The sequence below is a fragment of the Tamandua tetradactyla genome, chromosome 4 (assembly GCF_023851605.1).
Source record: "Tamandua tetradactyla isolate mTamTet1 chromosome 4, mTamTet1.pri, whole genome shotgun sequence".
In the NCBI taxonomy this organism is placed as follows: domain Eukaryota; kingdom Metazoa; phylum Chordata; class Mammalia; order Pilosa; family Myrmecophagidae; genus Tamandua; species Tamandua tetradactyla.
In genome coordinates this window covers 160,573,073-160,596,965 of record NC_135330.1, presented here as the reverse complement: position 1 = coordinate 160,596,965, position 23,893 = coordinate 160,573,073, and the positions used below count along the sequence as shown (strand labels likewise).

The window sequence follows — 23,893 nt, the reverse complement described above, 5'->3', positions numbered from 1 at the left end:
TGAGATCTCTGAAAATCAGACTCAGAATCTTATTGTTAGAGTAGCAACTTTACAACATAAACTGAAATCTAAACCTTGCATGGTGTCTGCCGTTAAAGTGAGGGCATTGATTGGAAAGGAGTGGGACCCTGAAAAATGGGATGGTGACATATGGATTGATAATGATGTTGGGGGTGAGGTTGAAACCCTAGACCATGCTGAGCCTTCTTTAGATAACCCTGTAATAGTCTGCCCTGAGGACATAGCCGCCCCACGTCCAGCCTGCTTTGAGGAGTTGGCCACCCAACCTCCTCTTGAAGGGATTAGCACTAGAGGTATTAATCCTGTTTCACCAGATGAAGCTGCAAATGAAAGCCCTGAAGCAAATGGCTTGGAAGATATTTCTAATTATTGTCATGACTCACCCCCACCACCCCTCATTTCTTCTAGATCTATAACTAGACTAAAGTCCCAACAGGCCCCTAAAGGTGAGATACAAAGTATCACACATGAGAAGGTACATTATACTCCAAAAGAACTGTGTGAATTTTCCAATTTATATAGACAGAAATCAGGGGAATATGTGTGGCAGGGGATTTTAAGAGTGTGGGATAATGGTGGGAGGAATATAAGGCTGAATCAGGCTGAATTTATTGATATGGGCCCATTAAGCAGAGATTCTGCATTCAATGTTATAGCTAGAGCAGTTAGAAAAGGTGTTAACAGCTTGTTTGGGTGGTTGGTTGAAACATGGATCAAAAGGTGGCCAACATTACCTGAGGTTGAAATGCCAGAACTGCCCTGGTATAATGTAGATGAGGGGATCCAGAGGCTTAGAGAGATTGGGATGTTAGAGTGGATTTATCATGCAAAGCCTGCTCTTACACCCCAGGAATGTCCAGAGGATGCACCTTTTACCAGAACAGTGAGAAATAAGTTTGTGAGACTAGCACCATCATCCCTCAAGAGCTCTGTGGTTGCACTTCTCTGTAGGTCAGATATTACTGTAGGAACTGCTGTCACTGAGCTGGAATCCTTAAACACAATGGGGATGACAGGATCCCGAGATGGCAGAAGCCAGGTGGCAGCAGTTAATCACCAAAGACAGGGTAGACGCGGCTATTATAATAGACAAAAAACTCAAAGGAGGCATCAAAATTATATGACACGCAGAGATATGTGGCATTGGCTAGTAAATCATGGGGTACCTAGAAATACAATAGAAGGGCAGTCTACTAAATTCTTGTTGGAACTGTATAAACAAAAGAGTTCTAGGTCAGGGGAACAGAAGTCTAACCTGAATTACAAAAACACAGAGTCACGGCCACTTAATCAATTTCCAGTCCTGAAACAGTTTACAGACCCTGAGCCCCTTGAATGAAGGGGAGGCCAGGTCACTATGGGGGAGAAACCTGTTACACTGACATAAATTTATACTATTAACCTTCCTCTAAGTCTTCCCCAAGGAGACCAACGGCCTTTTACCAGGGTAACTGTGTATTGGGCAAAAGGAAATGATCAGATATTTGGGGGATTATTAGACACTGGTTCAGAAGTGACATTAATTCCACGGGACCCAAAACGTCACTCTGGACCACCAGTCAGAGTGGGGGCTTATGGAGGCCAGGTGATCAATGGAGTTTTAGCCCAGGTCCATCTCACAGTGGGTCCAGTGGGCCCCCGGACCCATCCTGTAGCTATTTCCCCAGTTCCAGAATGTATAATTGGCATAGACATACTGAGCAACTGGCAGAATCCCCACGTTGGTTCTCTAACTCATGCAGTGAGGGCTATTATGGTGGGAAAGGCCAAGTGGAAGCCACTAGAACTGCCCCTACCAAGCAAAATAGTAAATCAAAAGCAATACCGTATTCCTGGAGGGATTGCAGAGATTACTGCCACTCTTAAGGACTTGAAAGATGCAGGGGTGGTGATTCCCACCACATCCCTGTTCAACTCTCCTATTTGGCCTGTGCAGAAAACAGATGGGTCTTGGAGAATGACAGTGGATTATTGTAAACTCAACCAGGTGGTAACTCCAATTGCAGCTGCTGTTCCAGATGTAGTATCATTGCTTGAGCAAATCAATACATCCCCTGGTACCTGGTATGCAGCTATTGATCTGGCAAATGCTTTTTTCTCAATAGCTATTAGTAAGGACCACCAGAAACAGTTTGCTTTCAGCTGGCAAGGTCAGCAATATACTTTCACTGTCCTACCTCAGGAGTATATCAACTCTCCAGCCCTATGTCATAATCTTGTTCGCAGAGACCTTGATCGTTTCTCCCTCCCACAAGACATCACACTGGTCCATTATATTGATGATATCATGTTGATTGGACCTAGTGAGCAAGAAGTAGCAACTACTCTAGGTTTACTGGTAAGGCATTTGCGTGTCAGAGGATGGGAGATAAATCCAACAAAAATACAGGGGCCTTCCACCTCAGTAAAATTTCTAGGTGTCCAGTGGCGTGGGGCATGTCAAGATATCCCTTCTAAGGTGAAGGCTAAATTGCTGCATCTGGCCCCTCCCACAACCAAAAAAGAGGCACAACGCCTAGTTGGTCTTTTTGGATTTTGGCGACAACATATTCCTCATTTGGGTGTGCTACTCTGGCCCATTTATCGAGTGACCAGAAAAGCTGCTAATTTTGAGTGGGGACCTGAACAAGAGGAGGCTCTGCGACAAGGTCCAGGCTGCTGTGTAAGCTGCTCTGCCACTTGGGCCGTATGATCCAGCAGATCCAATGGTGCTGGAAGTGTCAGTGGCAAATAGAGATGCTGTCTGGAGCCTTTGGCAGGCCCCTATAGGAGAATCACAACGCAGACCTGTAGGATTTTGAAGCAAAGCCTTACCATCTGCTGCAGATAACTACTCTCCTTTTGAGAAACAGCTTTTGGCCTGCTATTGGTCCTTAGTAGAGACTGAACGCTTAACCATGGGCCACCAAGTTACCATGAGACCTGAGTTGCCTATCATGAGTTGGGTGTTGTCTGACCCACCAAGCCATAAAGGTGGGCATGCACAGCAGCACTCTATTGTAAAGTGGAAATGGTATATACGAGATAGAGCCAGAGCAGGTCCTGAAGGCACAAGTAAGTTACATGAAGAAGTGGCCCAAATGCCCATGGTTTCCACTCCTGCTGCCACATTACCTTCTCTTTCCCAGACCAGAGCTATGGCCTCTTGGGGAGTTCCTTACAGTGAATTGACTGAGGAAGAGAAAACTCGGGTCTGGTTTACAGATGGTTCAGCACGATATGCAGGTACCACCCGAAAGTGGACAGCTGCAGCATTACAACCCCTTTCTGGGGTGTCCTTGAAGGACAGTGGTGAGGGGAAATCCTCCCAGTGGGCAGAACTTCGAGCAGTGCACCTGGTTGTTCATTTTGCCTGGAAGGAAAACTGGCCAGAGGTGCATTTGTATACTGACTCATGGGCTGTTGCTAATGGTTTGGCTGGATGGTCAGGGACTTGGAAAGACCATAATTGGAAAATTGGTGACAAAGAGGTCTGGGGAAGAAGTATGTGGATAGACCTTTCTGAGTGGGCTAAAAACATGAAGATATTTGCGTCCCATGTGAATGCACACCAGAGGGTGACTTCAGCAGAGGAAGATTTTAATAATCAAGTGGATAAGATGATCCGTTCTATGGATACCAGTCAGCCTCTTTCCCCAGCAACTCCTGTTATTGTCCAATGGGCTCATGAACAAAGTGGTCATTTTGGTAGGGATGGAGGTTATGCATGGGCTCAGCAACATGGACTTCCACTCACCAAGGCTGACCTGGCTACAGCCACTGCTGAGTGCCCAATATGCCAGCAGCAGAGACCCACACTCAGCCCCCGATATGGCACCATTCCCCGAGGTGACCAGCCAGCTACATGGTGGCAGGTTGATTACATTGGACCACTCCCTTCATGGAAGGGGCAGCGATTTGTTCTAACTGGAATAGACACATACTCTGGATATGGGTTTGCTTTCCTTGCATGCAATGCTTCTGCCAAAACTACTATCTGTGGGCTTACAGAATGCCTTATCCATCGTCATGGTATTCCACATAGCATTGCTTTGAATCAAGGAACACACTTCACAGCAAATGAAGTGCGGGAATGGGCACATGCTCATGGAATTCTCTGGTCTTACCATGTTCCCCATCATCCAGAAGCAGCTGGATTGATAGAACGGTGGAGTGGCCTTTTGAAAACTCAATTACGGTGCCAACTAGGTGGCAAAAACTTGAAAGGCTGGGGTAATGTTCTCCAGGAAACTGTGTATGCTCTGAATCAGCGTCCGCTGTATGGTGCTGTTTCTCCCATAGCCAGGATCCATGGGTCCAGGAACCAAGGGGTGGAAATGGGTGTGGTGCCACTACTATTACTCCTAGTGATCCACTAGGAAAATTTTTGCTTCCTGTCCCTGCTACCCTGAGTTTTGCTGGTCTACAGGTTTTAGTTCCAAAACGGGGTGTGCTTCCTCCAGGAGAAACAACAGTGATACCACTGAACTGGAAGTTAAGATTGCCACCTGGTCACTTTGGGCTACTTATGCCTCTGGATCAACACACCAAGAAGGGGATTACATTATTGTCTGGGGTAATTGACCCTGACTATCAGAAGGAAGTAGGACTGCAACTACATAATGGAGGTAAAGAAGAGTTTTCTTGGAATATAGGAGATCCCCTGTGGCGTCTATTAGTACTACCATGCCCTGTGATTAAAATCAATGGAAAACTGCAACAACACAATCCAGGCAGGACTACTAATGGCTTTGAAACTTCAGGAATGAAGGTTTGGGCCACTCCACCATGCAAAGAACCATGGCCAGCTGAAGTGCTTGCTGAGGGGAAAGGGAACATGGAATGGGTAGTGGAAGAAGGTAGTGATAAATATGAACTTCGACCACGTGATCAGTTACAGAAACGAGGACTGTAATGCTGTTTTGTTTGTGTTATACTATTTAAGTTGTAAGATATCAAGTTTAAGAATGAATGTTGCCCAAGGATTTGCACCCTATTCTGGAGAGATTTAATGTGTTTCCAGTTATATGCAGGACAGTTGAGTATTGTCAGGTAAAAGAAAAAAATGTGTTCTTATTTGTTTTCATTTGGAAATTAAGTATGGTCTAAGGTGATATATATATATATGTAGGTGCCAAGTTGACAAGGGGTGGACTGTCATGGTTAGGGACAGGTGTCAACTTGGCCAAGTTGTGGTACCTGTTCATCTGATTGGGCAAGCGCTGGCCTGTCTGTTGTAATGAGGACATTTCATAGGATTAGGTCATGAGCACGTCAGCTACATCCACAGCTGGTTCCATTTGTAATCAGCCAAAGGGGAGTGTCTTCTGCAATTAGTGATGCTAAATGCAATCATGGGAAGCCTTTTAAGGAGGAATCAGAGGAGACAGGTTCCATTCCTGCTTTGGCTGGTGAGCCTCTCCTGTGGAGTTCATCCAGGCCATCCATCGGAGTCATCGGCTTCGGAGCCTGCCCTGTGGATTTTGGACTCTGCGTTCCTACTGTCACATGAGACACTTTTATAAATTTTATATTTGCAAGTGTTCCCTGTTGATTCTGTTTCTCTAGAAAACCCTAACTAATACACATGGACATTTATTTTTCATTTTTACCCCAGGGGAAGATAAAGCTCTCACCAATGCTGAATGTAATCAATATCTACGTATACGCAGTGTTTGCAGACTTTCTCTGAAATAAAGCCAATAAGTGCAGAGATTTTTTTGCCTAAATTATACATTAATATTAATATGACATCTAAATGTAAAAGGGATGTGGTGTGTACAAAATTAACTTTTCCACAACTTTTCCAACTTCCATATATATCAGCAGCTGTACTCTTATCCCACCCATATCTTAGAGAGATTCTGCCTCTGATCCTAGTATGTAAAACTAATGCTTCTGTGAAGTTTCTTTATACTATATCTTTGAATAATTGCACTTTTAGTTTGACCTTTGTTTTTATATTCCTAACAAAGAAACATTATGAAAGATAAAGATATCTGTTGTTGTAACAAAATAGCATAGACACATCAAGCATGAAACCCCAACATTGACTGAAAAACCCAGAATTATTTTAAAATACACAAAAATCAAGCATTTTATTAGGTATACTATAAACATTTTATGAATTCATTGAATAATATCTTATGAAAGTATATTATTATACTCTTCAAAAAAAAAGATACTAAACTAAAAATTAACTGAATTGCATGGAAGAACATTTCTCTTTCTTAATTTATTTTGTAATGCAATAAATACTTTAGCACTTACCATTATCTTACATTATTTTTTTCTTTTTTTTATCTTACATTTATTTTTAAGATCTCACTTTTGCAACTTTCTATATGTGAACACCAACTAACAACTGATTACATTATATCAAGTCAAGGGGACGCCTTGATTTTTTAAAATCATTTTTTTTTAGATTTAGTGTTATCTAAGTGCACAGATTTTAGTTCTTTGAGAATAAGTGTGATATAAATGAAAATATAAAAGAATGTTACATTATTTGTATATACAAACATGCAAAGAATATTATATTCTTTGAAAAGAACTAATATTTTTTCTTATATAAACGGGGGGGGGTTCTGACATTCTGTTGTTTGCTTTGTGTCTGTTTATAAATCCATGCACACACACACACACATATAATATTGAAAAGCTGCTAAAAACACATGAATAAGCTACGCTTTCTATTTTAAAGGCCAACATTTTTGGAACATTTATTTTTAATGAGATAATACTATAGAATTTTAAAACATTATATATACTTAGTGTGAAATACATTATGCCTGAAAGAAAATATTAATGGGGGGATATAAACAATGCAACTCTTAAAAAGCATTGAGTCTCTCTACTGGCATATAGGTACATTTTAGTAAAATTAACATGCAACCAAGATGGTGTGTTCTTTATTCTCTCTTCCAAATGAAAGTAAAATCTAATCAATATCAATACTTAACATATAACCAATGTGTAGTTATTGATTAAGTACCAAGGAATTTAACAATAATTAGAAAATACTAGTGAGACTATTAGTGGGTCTTCAACCAAGTCAATCATTTTAAGTTATGTACAGCACCAAGGATCACTTTCCTTCCTTCAAAATAGGACTTCCTTTCATAAAAATTATTTTTCTACAAAAAATGAATTTTCATATCTACTCGGATACTCTATTGAAAAGGATATTAAGCATTCTTATTGATCATTTATGATTATAACTAGTCATTAAGATACATATAATAGTATGAATTAAATTTTAATAATGTTGAAAAATTCAAAACTCTTAATTCTCAGTTATTTTATTCAATGACATCTTTTGAATTTTTAAGCTGTTTTAAAAAATTCCACTTAAATGAATAATAGCATAAAATTGTCTCCCTCCCCATACCCTGTGGATGATCAGAAGCATAAAATATTTGAATTTGATTTTCTTGTCTTGTTTTTCCAAAAAGCTTTCTTATATATGCATAGTCATTGAATTAAACCCCTCAGTGAACCTTCTCTCTTTTCTGATGTTGTCAAGACCTAGTGGAGTCAAGACTTTCACCAGTCCCAGTAGGTAATGAGGACACTCCCTCCATGGTGTCAGCAGAGGCCACAAGGTGAGGAAGGAGTGATGAGGCACTATTGTCCCTCCCATGCCCAGATGTAAGGAAGAGCACATTCAACCTTGGGGTTAGACAGAGGCTTAGTGGGAAACCTTCATGAGGCAGCAACCACCTCCCCTGATGGAATGCTTTCACAGGAGAGCTGCTAAAACAGAAGATTTAAATAAAATATGTCGTTTTATCCTATACCTCATGTCCGGATTTCAACAAAAAATGACAAGGCACGTAAAAGGCACAAAAGCACAGTTTGAAAAGACAAAGCAGGCATCAGAACCAGACTTAGACATAGCTGGAATGTTACAAATAACAAACCAGTTATTTAAAATAACTATGATCAATAATTCCAAGGTTTCTACTTGAAAAGTTGCCAAAATGCAGGAATAAATGGGTAATGTATGCAGACAGGAACTCCAAGAAAGAATCAAAAGGAAATGCTGGAAATAAATATCACTTCAATAAAAATGAAGAATGCCTTAGATGGGTTCATCAGTAGACTGCACAAGGCCATGGAAAGAATAAGTGCTCTTGAAGATATATTAGTAGAAACTTCCAAGAGTGAAATACAAAGGAGAATTAAAAGGAATAGACTATCTAAGCACTGTGGAACAATTAGAAGGGGCCTTACATGTGCATAATTAGAACATCAGAAAAAGAAGAAATGGAGAAAGGAATATAAGGAATATTTGAAATAATAATGAATGAGAATTACCAAAAAATAATGCAGCACCAAACCACAGATCCCAGAAGTTCAAAGAACATCAAGCAAGATAAATACTGAGAAATCTACACCCACGCCTATCATATTCAAACTACAGAAAATTAAAGACAATGAGAAAATCAGATCAATAGAGGAAAGCAAATTAAGAATAACAGAGAAGGTATCATAAAACAATAAAAGGCAAATCAAGAAGAAAAAGCAATCCTAAATGTGTATGCCCCCAAAATAGCCGCAAAATATGTGAAGCATAAACTGATAGAACTGAAAGGAGAAGTAGACAAATTCACAATTATAGATGGAGATTTCAAAACACTCTCTCAACTGCTGAAAGAATAACTGGAAAGAATGCCAGCAAGGATAAAGAAAATTCCAAAGAATCTACAAAACTTTCCTTATTGTGGTAGCAAGGTTTTGAATTTGTCAGTATTCACTCAAATTTTAAAATTGAATGATCAGTTGAATTAAAGATGTTAATATTTATATTAAGGAGAATTTTTTTCACTTTTTCTGGAATGGACCCTTTGAGCTACACAAAAGAATAAAAAAGAGTCAGAAATCTTATAAGCTTAGGTTAATATAAAATAATTTCTTCTTATTTATGATGCTCTTTAATAGATAATTTACTGTTTAAAGCAAAAACAATAGGGCTTACAATTTTAAAACATATGTATAAGGAAATTGTATGGCAATAAGAATCCAAAAGGCACAGGGGGATAAAATGGAAGTATACAATTGAAAAGTTCTTTACTACATGTGAAGTTATATATTACATGAAGGTAGATGATAATACCTTTAGAATTACTATTTATGGCTAACAAGACAATAAGAGAGATAAAATAAAAAAGATGGAAAAAAGCAACAAGAAACAAATAGCAAAGTTTAAAGCAAATTGGATACTTGTAACTTCAGTCAGCTATATCAATAATTATATTGCATAGTAATGGTAAACATTCTAATTAAAAAGCAGAGATTGACAGATTATATATATATATATGACTTAATGATATACTGCCTGCAGAGATACAATTAATATAAAGAGAGAGAGAAGTCAATTACTGACATCAGTAGCATTAGTGGAACATTAATGACAAACTAATCCTAAGAAAGCTGTAGTGGCTTTTCAGACAAAGATATTTCAGAACAAAAACTATTATGGGAAGTAAGAAAGGCTTTTCATACTGACAAAGCAATATATTCATATAGTACACATAAAAGCCTAAAGGTGTGTGAACTTAACATTAGAACTTTAAAATATGTAAAGAAAGAAATTGATGGACTGAAAAAAGAAATCAACAAAACCACAAAACCAATTGGAGATTTAAACATTTTCAGTCATTCATTGCTAGAAAACACTGAAAAATATTTGTAAGGATACAACAAATCTGACCAATACTATCACCCTCCATGGATACATCAACATGTATAAAACATTCCTAATAATCACAGTAGAATAGTCATTGTTTCTGGGGACATATATGACATTCACTGAGACAGATCCTTGTGCTAGTTTGAATCTGTTATGTACCCAAGAAAAGACTATGTTCTTTTAGTCTATTCTTGTGGGGCAGACCTGTTGTGGTTGGATTTGTTTTCGTTAGATTGTTTCCAAGGAGACGCGATCCAGCCCATTCCAGGTGGGTCTTAATCCTTTAATGGAGTCCTTTAAGAGAACTCACAGTGAGAGCTTAGAGAGAATACACCCGGGAAGAAGCTAAAGAGAAAAGCCTCTGGAGGAGAGAGAGGGACATTGAAACCAACCCAGGAGAGGAGAACCAGTAGATGTCACCATGTGCCTTCTCATGTGACAGAGGAACCCTAGATGGCACCTTTTCCTTCAAGAAGGTATTTTCTTCCTGATGCCTTAATTTGGGCATCTTCATGGTCTTAGAACTAGAAATTTGTAACCTAATAAATCCCATTGAAAAAGCCAACCCATATCTGGTATATTGCATTCCAGCAGCTTTAGCAAACCCAAACAATCCCATACAGGGTCATATGATGAGTTAATTTAAAAGGACCGAAATCATACAGAATATGCCATCTGAATACAATAAAATTACATTTTACACTAATTCCAGAGAGATCTAGATAATAAATATTTGAAAACAAACAATATATTTCTAATAAACTATAGAAAATGAATTACAAGGAAATTTGAAAATATTTTTAAATGAATCAAAATGAAAATACCAGACATCAAAATTTGTAGAATGAAGCCAAAGCCATGTTTAGAAGGATATTAACAGCATGAAATTATTTTATTAAAAGAGAAGAAAGATGCAAAATCAAGGCTGGGAATATATATTGTAAGAGAGATAAGTCTTCATTTGTCCTAGTAGGGAGTCAGTTGATAGTCTATCATCTAAAAATATATGAAATCACCTAAAAGATTTGAAAAACAGGAGACTGTTTTTTTCTTTACAAGCATTTCAGCATCATTTGACTTTTTTAATCACATGCCTAATTCATTTTAAAAAAGAATATCAAAAACAATGAACAATTCAATATATTGAAAATTTTCTATTTTTTTCAGAAAATGTCAATGTTTCTATAATCATTAGTCAGTAAGCAAGTGAAGACATAGTGACAAATACATAGTGTAGTGTCAGTGAATATTTTCCTTTTTACTATTAAAATATCTATGCTGGCCTGGCCATTTTGTAACATGGAAATAAATAGGAATCATATGCTGATCTGGAGAGTAGATTGTGAAAACTCCTAAGAATCTTTTCTCTAGCATGAAATCTACAAATAATGCAGAGTTAATTTTGTTGGTTTAACGGTCATATATAGCATAACATCACACATTAGCATGAATACAAATTAACTCTATCATTTTTAATGTCAAAAGAAAGTGCTTAATAAGACAAATTCAATTATTAACACTTGATTAAGCAACATAATTAAATTGATTTTACTAAAATACAATTCATAACATCCAAAACTATGTTGCTGCAATATTATAAAAATGTACTGCATGATAAAGTTAATTAACAAATAAGTGGGATCATAAAAAGTCTGCCGACTTACAGTCCATAAACTCAGAAATTAATAAAAATTTACTTCTATTAGATCTGTGTGGATGTGTCTCACTCTTCAGGTTCATAAACTGAAATAGTGAAAAATAAAAAAATGTCAGCATCTCTGATAGTAAGACTTTGTTATATAAAGGAAGTTCTCTTTGGAGGCAACTTAGAGGAAAATGTTATCAATTACATTTGATATAAGATCAGGAGTTTACTTTGATACGAATCTGCATTAGGAGTGAAAACATAGCCAGCCGTAGAACAAAAGTTGTAGTAAAGAACTTTTGCGCCAGACAGAGTTTCAAACACTCTTGAAGTCAAATAGAAATCAACACCGATTTAATTTTTAAAAACACATAGTTTCTTAATCATGTGTTAATTACTTAACAGTAATAAATCCATGTTAATTAACAATCACCATGCTAATTATCTATCACATAGGAAGACATTTCTAGAGAAACTAACGAGAGTTTCTTTAGGAAATAATTTCACATCTCACATAAAATAATTTTAAGAACCAAAGACTGCCAAAATTTATACCTCCACCATTCAGAATCTTTATCATTTATCTACTTTAAATATCTTGGCATTTTTTCACATTTTAGATCTGATATTTCTTACAGACCATGCCATCATTTCAGTACAAAGAGGACAGAGAACATCTATTCTACAGGGTTTGCACATTTATAATAATGAGCCATGGTGATCATTACAAGTTATAATACATAGAATTAGGGGGCTAGAACCTGCCCTTTACAGGGTATAATTGGACTACATATCTCTCCAAGAGGTAAATGCTTTGTTCTTCAGGACTAAAGTGTTTATTACAGACTTTTGTGGATTATTCATAGTAATAAAAGGGGTTTATAATATTATTTCTAATTTCTTTGATGCAGTTGTGCTCATTATTTGGGTAGGAGATTTTTTTATTAGCTACTAGTAATTAATTCATTGGCATTTAAAAATCTTTCTTTTCTCAAGATGATGCAAACTAAGGAAATATTCCAATATCATTCACTCATTCATGTGTTTTTTCAATGAATAGCTGATGAGCACTAAGTGTAGGCTAGGCTGCTCTGGGAGCAGGAGAGATGGCTGTGAACAAAACAGACAATTTTTATGCTTTCTTGGAGCTTATATTCTAGTAAGGAGATAGATAAAAGAAGGAAATAAATTACATAAATATGTGTATGCGTACAGATATATATACACAAACACTCACATAAATGTAAATGATGCTATTTATTATAGTTAAAAATAAGAGATGGAAGGCGGATAGGAAACACTGAGAAAAGATAGTGTATTTTTTAAAAGGTTGATTATGTAAAGGCCTGAAGACATTGATAGAGTCAGAAAAATCAGGAGCAAGAGAACTCCAGGCCTAAGGGAAGGGAAGAAGCCACCAAGAAAAGGCCCTACGGTGGGAGAGTGCTGCGTACAGGAATACGGCTTGAGCAACAGTAAATGTTTATTCAGCTTCTAGTTATAACAGATTTAGACTCAAATAAAAAGCAAGACTGGATTATCCTTGATGGTTTGCAGGCTAAAGGTGGTGTAAGGATTGATATTTTGTGGGGTACACAACATTTCTGTATTTCTCTCATTACTCCTCCCATTGACAGAAGAATGGAAGCCAGTGAAGGGAAATCTTACACCATAGAAATTAAATTTTTAAGAATTTACACATGTAGGGGCCATGCGCTAAATTTGTGACTCTCCTTTTCTGATGTCAACTTGAATCCATGACTAAATGACTGTACCAATAGAAACATATATACCTTTGTAGAAAAACGGTCATGTTTGTATGATAAGGTATAGTGTCATTACTAAGTGTATGGTAAAAATCAAAGCTTTGAAAAAATAAAGTCAAAACTGCTTTTATATGAAGGGAATCCTGAGATGAATATGCTCTTCAAGAAAAATAGGTTCAGCTAAATTATCCTATCAGTTTGTTGCTCAAAATTCTAAAAGGATGAGAGTCAAAGGAACTTTTAATTTTTTTTATTTATTTTTATTTTTTATTTTTTTAACTTTTTTATTAATTAAAAAAATTAACAAACAAAACATTAAGAGATCATTCCATTCTACATATACAATCAGTAATTCTTAATATCATCACATAGTTACATATTCATCATTTCTTAGAACATTTGCATCAATTTAGAAGAAGAAATTAAAAGACAACAGAAAAATAAATAAAACGATAACAGAGAAAAAAAAGATTATACATACCATACCCCTTACCCCTCGCTTTCATTTACCACTAGCATTTCAAACTAAATTTATTTTAACATTTGTTCCCCCTATTATTTATTTTTATTCCATATATTCTACGCTTCTGCTGATATAGTAGCTAAAAGGAGCATCAGACACAGGTTTTCACATTCGCAGTCTCATTGTGAAAGCTATATCATTGTTCAATCATCATCAAGAAACATGGCTACTGGAACACAGCTCTACATTTTCAGGCAGTTCCCTCCAGCCTCTCCACTACATCTTGAACAACAAGGTGATTTCTACTTAATGCATAAGAATATCCTCCAGGATAACCTCTCAACTCTGTTTGGAATCTCTCAGCCATTGACACTTAGTCTCATTTCACTCTTCCCCCTTTGGTCGAGAAGGTTCTCTCAATCCCTTGATGTTAATTCTCAGCTCATTCTAGGGTTTTTTCTCAGTCCCTTGATGCTGAGTCTCAGCTCATTTAAGGATCTCTGTCCCACGTTGCCAGGAAGGTCCACACCCCTGGGAGTCATGTCCCACGCAGAGAGGGGAAGGGTGGTGAGAGTGCTCGTTGTGTTGGCTGGAGAGAGAGGCCACATCTGAGCAACAAAAGAGGCTCTTTTAGGGGTGACTCCTAGGCCTAAATTTTAAGTAGACTTGACCTATCCTTTGTGGGGTTAAGTTTCATGTGAACAAACCCCAAGCCTGGGGGCTCAGCCTATAGCTTTGGTTGTCCACACTGCTTGTGAGAATATCAAGAATTCAACTTGGGGAAGTTGAATTTCTCCCCACTCTCACCATTCCCCGAAGTGGGCTTGCAAATACTTTTCCAGTCACTGATCAAATCACTCTGGGATTCATCGGGGCATCACTCTGGACAAACCAACAAAATCTCATATGCTACCTGAGATTCCAAGTACTTATGACATTCACTCAAACTATCTACATGAGTTATATTAGGAAATGCTCTAGTCAAAATGTAAATTTTGTAACAAATAAACATTTTTTGCTTTAGTCTCACACATAGGTGACATTTTAAAGTATTGATTATCATCTATTTTCAACACCCTGCAATAATGACATTCCTTTGTTCTTCCTCAGGCAAAAACATTTCTTAAATTTGTACATTGTACTTTTCACTATTATTATACACTCTAGGCATTCCTAGATTATACCATCTCAATCTTTACCATCTATCTTTCTTTCTGATTTCATTTATGTCCCCAGTCCTCCTCCCTCTATCATTCTCACATGCAGGTTTATTCAGTATTTTAACATAATTACATTACTGTTAGGTAGTATTGTGCTGTCAATATCTGAGATTTTATATTCAGTCCTGTTGCACAATCTGTATCCCTTCAGCTCCAATCACCCAATATCTCACCCTATTTCTATCTCCTGATGGTCTCTGTTACCACGGAAATATTCTAAGTTTATTCAATAACGTCAGTTCATGTCAGTGAGACCATACAGTATTTGTCCTTTTGTTTCTGGCTAATCACACTCAGCATAATGTCCTTAAGGTCCATTCATGTTGTTACATACTTCATAACTTTATTCTGTCTTACAGCTGCATAATATTCCATCTTATGTAAATGTCACAGTTTGTTTAGTCAACTGTCTGTTGATGGACATTTTGGCTGTTTCCATCACTTGATAATTGTTAATAATGTTGCTATAAACATGTAAATGTCCATTTGTGTCCTTGGTCTCGTGACCTTTGAGTAGAGACAGCATATACATGGGTCCTGTTTTTTAAACCATTCTGCCAGACTATGTCTTTTGATTGGAGAGTTTAATCCATTAACATTCAGTGTTATTACTGTATGGGTAGTACTTTCTTCTACTATTTTGCCTTCTGTATTTTATATGTCATATCTAATTTTCCTTCCTTTTACCTTTACTCATAGTCTTCCTTTCTACACTCTTCTCCACACCGCTCTCTTCTGTCTTTGTATCTGTCTCTAGTGTTCCCTTTAGTATTTCTTGCAGAGCTGGTCTCTTGGTCACAAATTCTCTCAGTGATTTTTTGTCTGAAAATGTTTTCATTTCTCCCTCATTTTTGAAGGACAATTTTGCTGGATATAGAATTCTTGGTTGGCAGTTTTTCTCTTTTAATAATTTAAATATATTATCCCACTGTCTTCTCACCTACATGGTTTCTGCTGAGAGATCTGCACATAGTCTTATTGGGCTTCCCTTGTATGTGATGGATTGCTTTTCTCTTGCTGCTTTCAAGATCCTCTCTTTCTCTTTGACCTTGGACATTTTGATTATTAAATGTCTTGGAGTATGTCTATTTGGATCTGTTCTCTTTGGGGTACGCTGCACTTCTTGGATCTGTCATTTTAAGTCTTTCATAAGAGTTGGGAAATTTTCAGTGATAATTTCCTCCATTAGTTTTTCTCCTCCTTTTCCATTCTCTTCTCCTTCTGGGACACCCACAACACGTATATTCATGTGCTTCATATTGTCTTTCAATTCCCTGAGTCCCTGCTCATATTTTTCCATTTTTTTCCCTATAGTTTCTGTTTCTTGTTGGATTTCAGATGTTCTGTCCTCCGGTCCATTAATCCTATGTTTTGCCTCTTGAAATCTACCATTGTAGGTTTTCATTGTTTTTTTCATCTCTTCTACTGTGTCTTTCATTCCCATAAGTTCTGTGATTTGTTTTTTCAGACTTTCAGTTTCTTATTTTTGTTCCTTCCTTGCCTTTTTTATATCCTCCCTCAATTCATTGATTTGGTTTTTGATGAGGTTTTCCATGTCTGTTCGTATATTCTGAATTAGTTGTTTCAGCTCCTGTATGTCATTTGAATTGTTGGTTTGTTCCTTTGACTGGGCCATATCTTCAATTTCCTTAGTGTGATTTGTTATTTTTTGCTGGTGTCTAGGCATTTAATTACCTTAATTAATTTATTCTGGAGATTGCTTTCACTTCTTTTATCTAGGGTTTTCTTGCTGGATGAATTTGTTGTCTGTCTGTTCTTAGACATTCTGTTCAGCTTTATCTGAACCTTTAGCTTAGGTTTTGTTTAACAGAGGAGAATTTTTCAGTTCTTGTTTTCTTGTTTCTTGCCCTGCTTGTGTGGTACCTTTCCCCCACACACACTTAGGAGGGTCTGCTTAGATATTATAGACCCCAGCCAGATTTTCCCAGACCAAACTGGCCTCCTATCAGGAGGAAAGAGTCACCTGCGTTGGTTTTCCCTGAGCATGAGACCCAGCAGGTTGAAAGACTTTCCTGTGAAGTCTCTGGACTCTGTTTTTCTTATCCTGCCCAGTATGTGGCACTTGTCTGACTGCAGGTCCCACCAGCATAAGATGATGCGGTACCTTTAACTTTGGCTGGGGGTTTGTTGGAGACAGAGGAGAGGTTGTAGGCTGGTTTTAATGGCTTCAAATTACGAAGCACTGGTGTCTGAATTCCTTGATGGAGGGATTCCACCTGGGTGGGTCTTCACCCCTTCCCTGGGGAAGGCACAGTCTCCAGATAAGCCCCCCAAAGAGCTCACTTCTGCCTATGCCTGGGGCAGTTGCAGCCTGAAAAGTCCTGCCGCTGTATCCAGAGGCAATCAAGGCTTTGTAGATACACAGCCACAAAAACCTGTTTCCTTCTTTTTTTTCCCCCTTTTTCTGTCAGTCCTGTCCCCTTGGTGCCGGGGCAAAAATGAGCAACCTCCGCTTTGATCGGGTTCACCTAAGCTGGGGGCCTATTTTTAGTAGTCAGAATTTGTTAATTAGTTCCACAGTTGGCGTTTGATTGTGCCCAGTCACTGCTGCTGGTAAAGTCCTTTCCTTTCCCCTCTGGGAAGCGGCCTGTGGGGGAGGGGCACTGGCCGCCGCAGCTTTGGGAACTCACGGTTTTGGGGGGTGCTCGCAGCCAGTCCAGCTGGTCCAGACTGGGGTACACTGTGTGTCTGGACACTGACGTGGCCCCCGGAGCTGTTCTGTACTGTTTCTGGTTATTTAGCAGTTGTTCTGGAGGATGAACTAAAATGCGCATGTTGTTAAGCCGCCATCTTGACCCAGATGGAACTTTTAATTTTTAAATCCACTTCTGGCAGCAGTGAGAGATTACAGGAGGCTTGATTTCAATCTCCTCATAGATCAGATTTAGTGATTTTAATTTGCACTATTTCTGTGGTTGAACTGCCTAATTTCTGAGGTGTAATATTTCATCACTGTGGATCAAGACTGCTCATGATTTATTGTTGTATTGTTCACAGTAAATGGGAAAGATAGCTGCTATTTTTTCTTCTTGCCTAATAACCAAGGTAAGAGGAGAATTGCATTATAGCAAAAATAACAAAATACAGATTTGATTTGCACTATTGAAATCAGGATTTAAATACCTAAATTCATTGAATAAAACTTTTTTATATATATCATTTAATGTACAATTTAGCCCTCCTGGATTTGAGATGCTGGAAATCTATAATTTGTCCAAAATTGGGATCTGATTGCATATTTCTAAAGTTCTACAGATGTGAACAAAAACTAGATGCTTATCTGTGATGTCACACATAAGTAACAGACATAGCAGACAACTCGGCTGAATGAAGTTACCCCATCGGTTTTGCCTCTGGATGGCTTACAGATGCTGGTGTAAAGATGGGGCTCTAGCTAATACAAACTGAGTAGAGAAAGGGTATTTGTTTTGCTTTTTTTGTTTTTTCTTCTTTTCTTTTCTTTTTTTTTTTTTTTAGAAATTCAGAGAAGCATTTGTACACTTGAATTTTCTCTGTTGTAGGCCTAACAGTTTTTTTAAATCTTTATATGTCCCATTCCTATCTTGTTTCTTATTTATTTTAAATGGAACACTGTTTATTTTCATTGGTGTTTTTCTGCTTCTGTACATATATTTTATTATGTATGTGCTTATTTAGATGTATCCTTATGTTTCCTGTCTTTGTCAGGTATTACTCCATTACTCTCTTTTCCCATCTTATTTTATTTCCAAATACTGACAAAATGTTGGGGGTCCCTTCTTTGCTTATCATCCTATGATGACTTCTCTTTCTCTTTGTAGGACATTTACTACAAAGTGTAATTTATTTTACTGATTACTAGCTTACTGATTACTAGCTAGTTTGGAGAATTTTGTGCTCAGATATAAATTTTGAAATAAAAAGAGGTCATTTTAATTTCTTTACACTTAAAGAAGAATAAAATTTCTGACAGGAATTCAAAGTGAAAATGGACTCCCCTTCACTGGGCAGAATCATGGAAGTAATGAAACTAGTATGCTCTTTGTCATGAAACTAGAGAGAGAACTCATAGAGAGAGCTTAGAGAGAATACTACCCAGGGAGGAGGTAAAGAGAAAAATCCTCTGGAGGAGAGAGAGGGACATTGAAACCAACCCAGGAGAGAAGGACCAGTAGATGTCAACATGTGCCTTCTCATGGGACAGAGGAACCCCAGATGGCAGCCTTTCTCCAAGAAGGTATCTTCTTCCTGATGCCTTAATTTGAACATCTTCATGGTCTATTCATCACGTAATAGACCGCTTGACTCCTTCTGTGCCAAAACATTCCTGTTATAACCCTTGCTTGTCTCTGTCCTTGGGGAACACCCATACACCCCATCTAAAATCCCTCAGTGTAGCCTAATCAGTTTTTGTTAGTGGCTACAATGCTTTCAGAACACATTCACAGAAGCAGAATGGAAAAAAAGAAAAATTACAACCTCTCATTAGTGCTCAAGCTTTATAGGGAGAGCAGGTGGAGGGGCACAGAGAGGCTTTATTCTGTACTGCTCATGATTCATTTTAGAATGGCGTGCCACGTCTTCAGGTACGGAAAACTTAAAGGCTTATATTCCAAATGTTAGAAAAATATGAAATAGATGTCAAAATTAAGAAGACAAAGAAAATTCAAATCAGGATGATTAAAGCTTGATCAGGGTGTAGAACATGTTTCTATGGAATATATATATATATATATACTGCATAAGCGTATACGTATATATGCAATATATGTATATATTAGAAGCAAATTGAATGAGCACATTTTCCATTTATTTCATATTTTAATCAGGCAGACCAGATGAGTTCAAGATCACAAAGACAGAACACATAATAAACTTTCCAGGATAAAACAAAATCTCTGTCCCAGTAATACCATGATATAAATACTTTTCCTGACATTGATTGATTTTCTAGGTACCTCACTTGTGTGTAGTTAAGGAACACTTTTGATGGGAACAATTTTACCTTCGATGTCTTTATTTAACTTAAGCAAGCTACTAAGCCACAAAATGCCTCTAATTCTGGAACTGTCAAGCTGAGCATAATCAAACAGCAGTTATATATGTATGAAACACATGTGTACTAAATGTCTTGTATTTGAAAATGCCAACTACCACAAGCATTTATATGGCTATGGCAGACCATTTCATTTTGCCTCACAATTGTGTAGTTGTCACGCATTCTCCACGTACAGTTTTCTCAATGGCTGAACATAATGTGGATAACCTCTAAAGATCCAGGAATGGCACACTGTTTAACGTTGCCTAGCTTTAGACACATGTTTCTATATTGCTTGTTAAAAAATTAGGAAATATATGGTGGGAAGATGGCTGACCAAAGAGGCTCAAGCCTGGCCTTGCTCCACGGAAACGTTGAAAAGGGAACAGGAGGAGACTGAGGTGGCTATTTGGGTGTGCCATACTGCAGCCCTGGTTGTGGAGGCCAAGGAACTGAGAGGCAGAAGGCTGGAGGCTGGAGCCTGGAATGGAGGCACAGAGCCACATGGCCTGTGGGAGTGCACGGACTGGAGTGAGGACTAGGAAGAAAGGCCACGTTCCTTGGGTGTGCTACTCTCACCAGTACAGCCCTGTGACCAGCAACTCACCCCACAGCCCACACACCTGAGCCCTATCACCGTCTCCCATTCCCCGCACTCCAGGTCCCCCCATCCCACCAACACCCAGTGCATGTAACTGTCTCCCACCCCCACACCAAGTGCAGCCCAACCCACCTCCCCTGCACCCCTCCTGAGCACTACCTCCACTCCCTGTTCCCTGCAGGCTGTTGCTAGTGCATAAAGGTTGCGGGCATTAGCCTACATACCTAGGCTACCCCTGCCCCCACCCATAGTGTCGCACAGCCTCACCCAGCCCTCTCTGAGTTCAGTGCATCCTTTTATGGCACCCCCAGGCCCACGCATGTGCACAACCCCAATCACGTCATTCAGCGCTGGGAACCACACTTTGCAGCAGTCCTAGAATTGCTCATGTGCACAGTCCTCAGCATCACTTCAGAGCTCTGAGAAAGTGCCCACTGCATAGCTGAGTCACATCTGCCCCCAATCCACAAAGGCATAGCACTGACCTGATGCCACAGTTCTTTGCATGTGCACAAAGGGCTCCATGCCTTAGACCAGTGCACACCAGGGTTATCCCCCCCAGACCTATGAACCTGCACAGCTACATCCTCTCTAGCCGCTGAGCACCCATGTTCATAAGCATCAGCGTAACGTCCCCAACCTGCGCTCACATCTGCCCTGAAACAAACTCACCATATTGAGTGCTCCACCTTGTGCCCTGCTCCCTACTGTACAACCATCCCACAAACACAAGGCCTTAGACTACTGAAAGAAATCAATTCCCAAAGTAAATCAATCAAGATATTTACATGTGATGAAGACAGCAGAAGATCGCTAATGCAGAAAGATACAGCCCTGCCTAATGATCAAACTGAAACACCAGAGGAGAACACAGATGTCGGAACAACTAATCAAAGATGTGCATACAACATACTGAATAAATTAAGAGGGACAGCAAATGACATAAAGGAGATCAAGAAGACAGTAGAAAAGCACAAAGAGTAAATCACAGAGATCAAAGACTCTATTGACCAAATAAAAATCATACTAGAGGCTCACAACAACAGATTTGAAGAGACAGAAGAAAGAATAAGTGAAATAGAGGACAGGATAACTGACTTCAAAGACTCAAAACAGCAAATGGTAAAAGAGATGGAAAAAATTAAATGGGAACTCAGGGAAATGATAGCCGAAACAAAGCATGCAAATATAAGAATTATTGGTATCCAGAAGGAGAATAGAGGAATAAAGGGCCAGGAAGAATAGTTGAGGATATAATGGAGGAAAAATTCCCAACCCTAATAAAGGACATAAATATACAAGTCAAAGAATCCCAAAGAACTCCAAACAGAATAAACCTCAGTAGGCCTTCCCCAAGGTACATACTAATCAGTCCATCAAATGTTGAAGAAAAGCAGAAAATCCTGAAAGTGGCAACAGAAAAACAATCTACTACATACAAGGGAAATCAAATGAGACTGAGTTCAGGCTACTCAAGAAGCACCCTGCAGGTGAGAAGGCAGTGGTACGATATATTCAAGATCCTGAAAGAGAAAGATTTCTAGTCAAGAACTCTGTACCCAGCCAAATTGTCTTTCAAATTTAAGGGACAGAATAAAATTTCCACAGACAAGGAATTCTGAAAAAATATGTCAACAAGAGACTGGCCCTATAAGAAATACTAAAAGTAATTCTGCCAGCTAAAATAAAAGACAGGAGAGAGAGGTCTGGAGGAGGGCACAGAATTGAAGAGTACCACTAAGGGTAATTTAAATAATACAAAGAGAAATAGGGGAAAGAATATATAGATCTGATAATAAAATAAGGAAAACAAGATGGTAGAATCAAGAAACACCTTTTCAGTAATAACTTTGAATTTTAACAGATTAAATTTACCAATTAAAATATGCAGATTGGCATAATGGAGTAAGAAACATAATCCAGTTATATGCTGCCTACAAGAGACTCTACTTAGACACTTTCATAGATTGAAAGTGAAAGGATGGAAAAAGATTTTCCATGCAAATTGTAAACAAAAGAAAGCAGGAGTAGCTATACTAATATCAGAAAAAATAGACTCTAAATTTCAAGACATCATAAAGACACAAAGAAGGACACTATATATTAATTAAAGGGTCAATTTGCCAAGAAGGTATAATAATCATAAATGTTTTATGTTCCCAATCAAGGAACTCCAAAGTACATGAGACAGACATTGGCAAAAGTGAAGGGAGCAACAAATGTTTCAACAATAATACTAGGAGATTTCAATACACCACTCTCCTCTATAGATAGAACAACAAGACAGAAGGTCAATAAGGAAATAGAGAAGTTAAATAACATAGTAAATGAATTAAACATAACAGACATATATAGGTCATTGCACCCCAACGGACAAAGTTATACATTCTTCTCTAGTGCTCATGGAACATTCTCCAGGACAGATCATATCCTGGGGCAAAAAATAGGCTTTATAAATTTGAAAATATTGAAATTACTCAAAGCAGTTTATCTGATCACAATGGGATGAAGCTGGATCTCAATAACCAACAAAGAATGAGAACATTTACAAATATATGGAGATTAAACAACTCACTCTTAACCAACCAGTGGGTCAAAGAAGAAATTGATAGAACAATCAGCAGCTATCTGGAGATGAATGAAAATGAGAATACAACTTCTCAGAACTTATGGGATGTGGCAAAGGCGGTGCTGAGAGGGAAATTCATTGCCCTAAATGCCTATATTAAAAAACAAGAAAGAGCAAAAACCCAGGACTTAACACCAAACCTGAAGGAACTTGAGAAAGAACAGCAAACTAACCACAAAGCAAACAGGAGAAAAGAAATAACAAAGATTAAAGCAGAGATAAATGAATGGGAAAACAAAAAAACAATAGAAAGAATCAATAAAACCAAAAGTTGATTCTTTGAGAAAATGAATAAAATTGATAGGCCACTAGCAAGACTGAGAAAGAAAAAAAGAGAGAGGATGCAAATAAACAAAATCAGAGATGAGGAGGGTGCATTACTACAGACCCTGAAGAAATAAAATAAATCATAAGAGGATACCATGAACAACTATATGCCAACAAACTAGACAACCTAGATGAACTAGGCAAATTCCTGGAGACACACAAAAAGATACACTGACTCAGGAAGAAATAAAGGATCTCAACAAACCAATCTCAAGTAAAGAGATTCAATCAGTCATCAAAAATCTTCCTACAAAGAAAAGCCCAGGGCCAGATGGCTTCACAGGGGAATTTTATTAAATATTCCAGAAAGACCTAACCCCGATCTTGCTCAGATTTTCCAAAAAATAATTGAGGAAAAAGGAACTCTATCTAATTCATTTTATGAAGTTAGTATCATTTTAATACCAAAACCGGGTAAAGAAGCTATAAGAAAGGAAAACTACAGACCAATTTCCCTAATGAACATAAATGTAAAAATTCTCAATAAAATATTAGCAAATTGAATACAAC

General features: G+C 38.0%; 1 protein-coding gene across 2 annotated transcripts in view; it reads right to left on the bottom strand.

Annotated features, from left to right (window-relative positions):
- Positions 1 to 23,893, bottom strand: part of GPC5 (glypican 5) — an 860,649-nt gene that overhangs the window by 187,691 nt on the left and 649,065 nt on the right. The gene's annotated exons all lie outside the window — the stretch shown is intronic.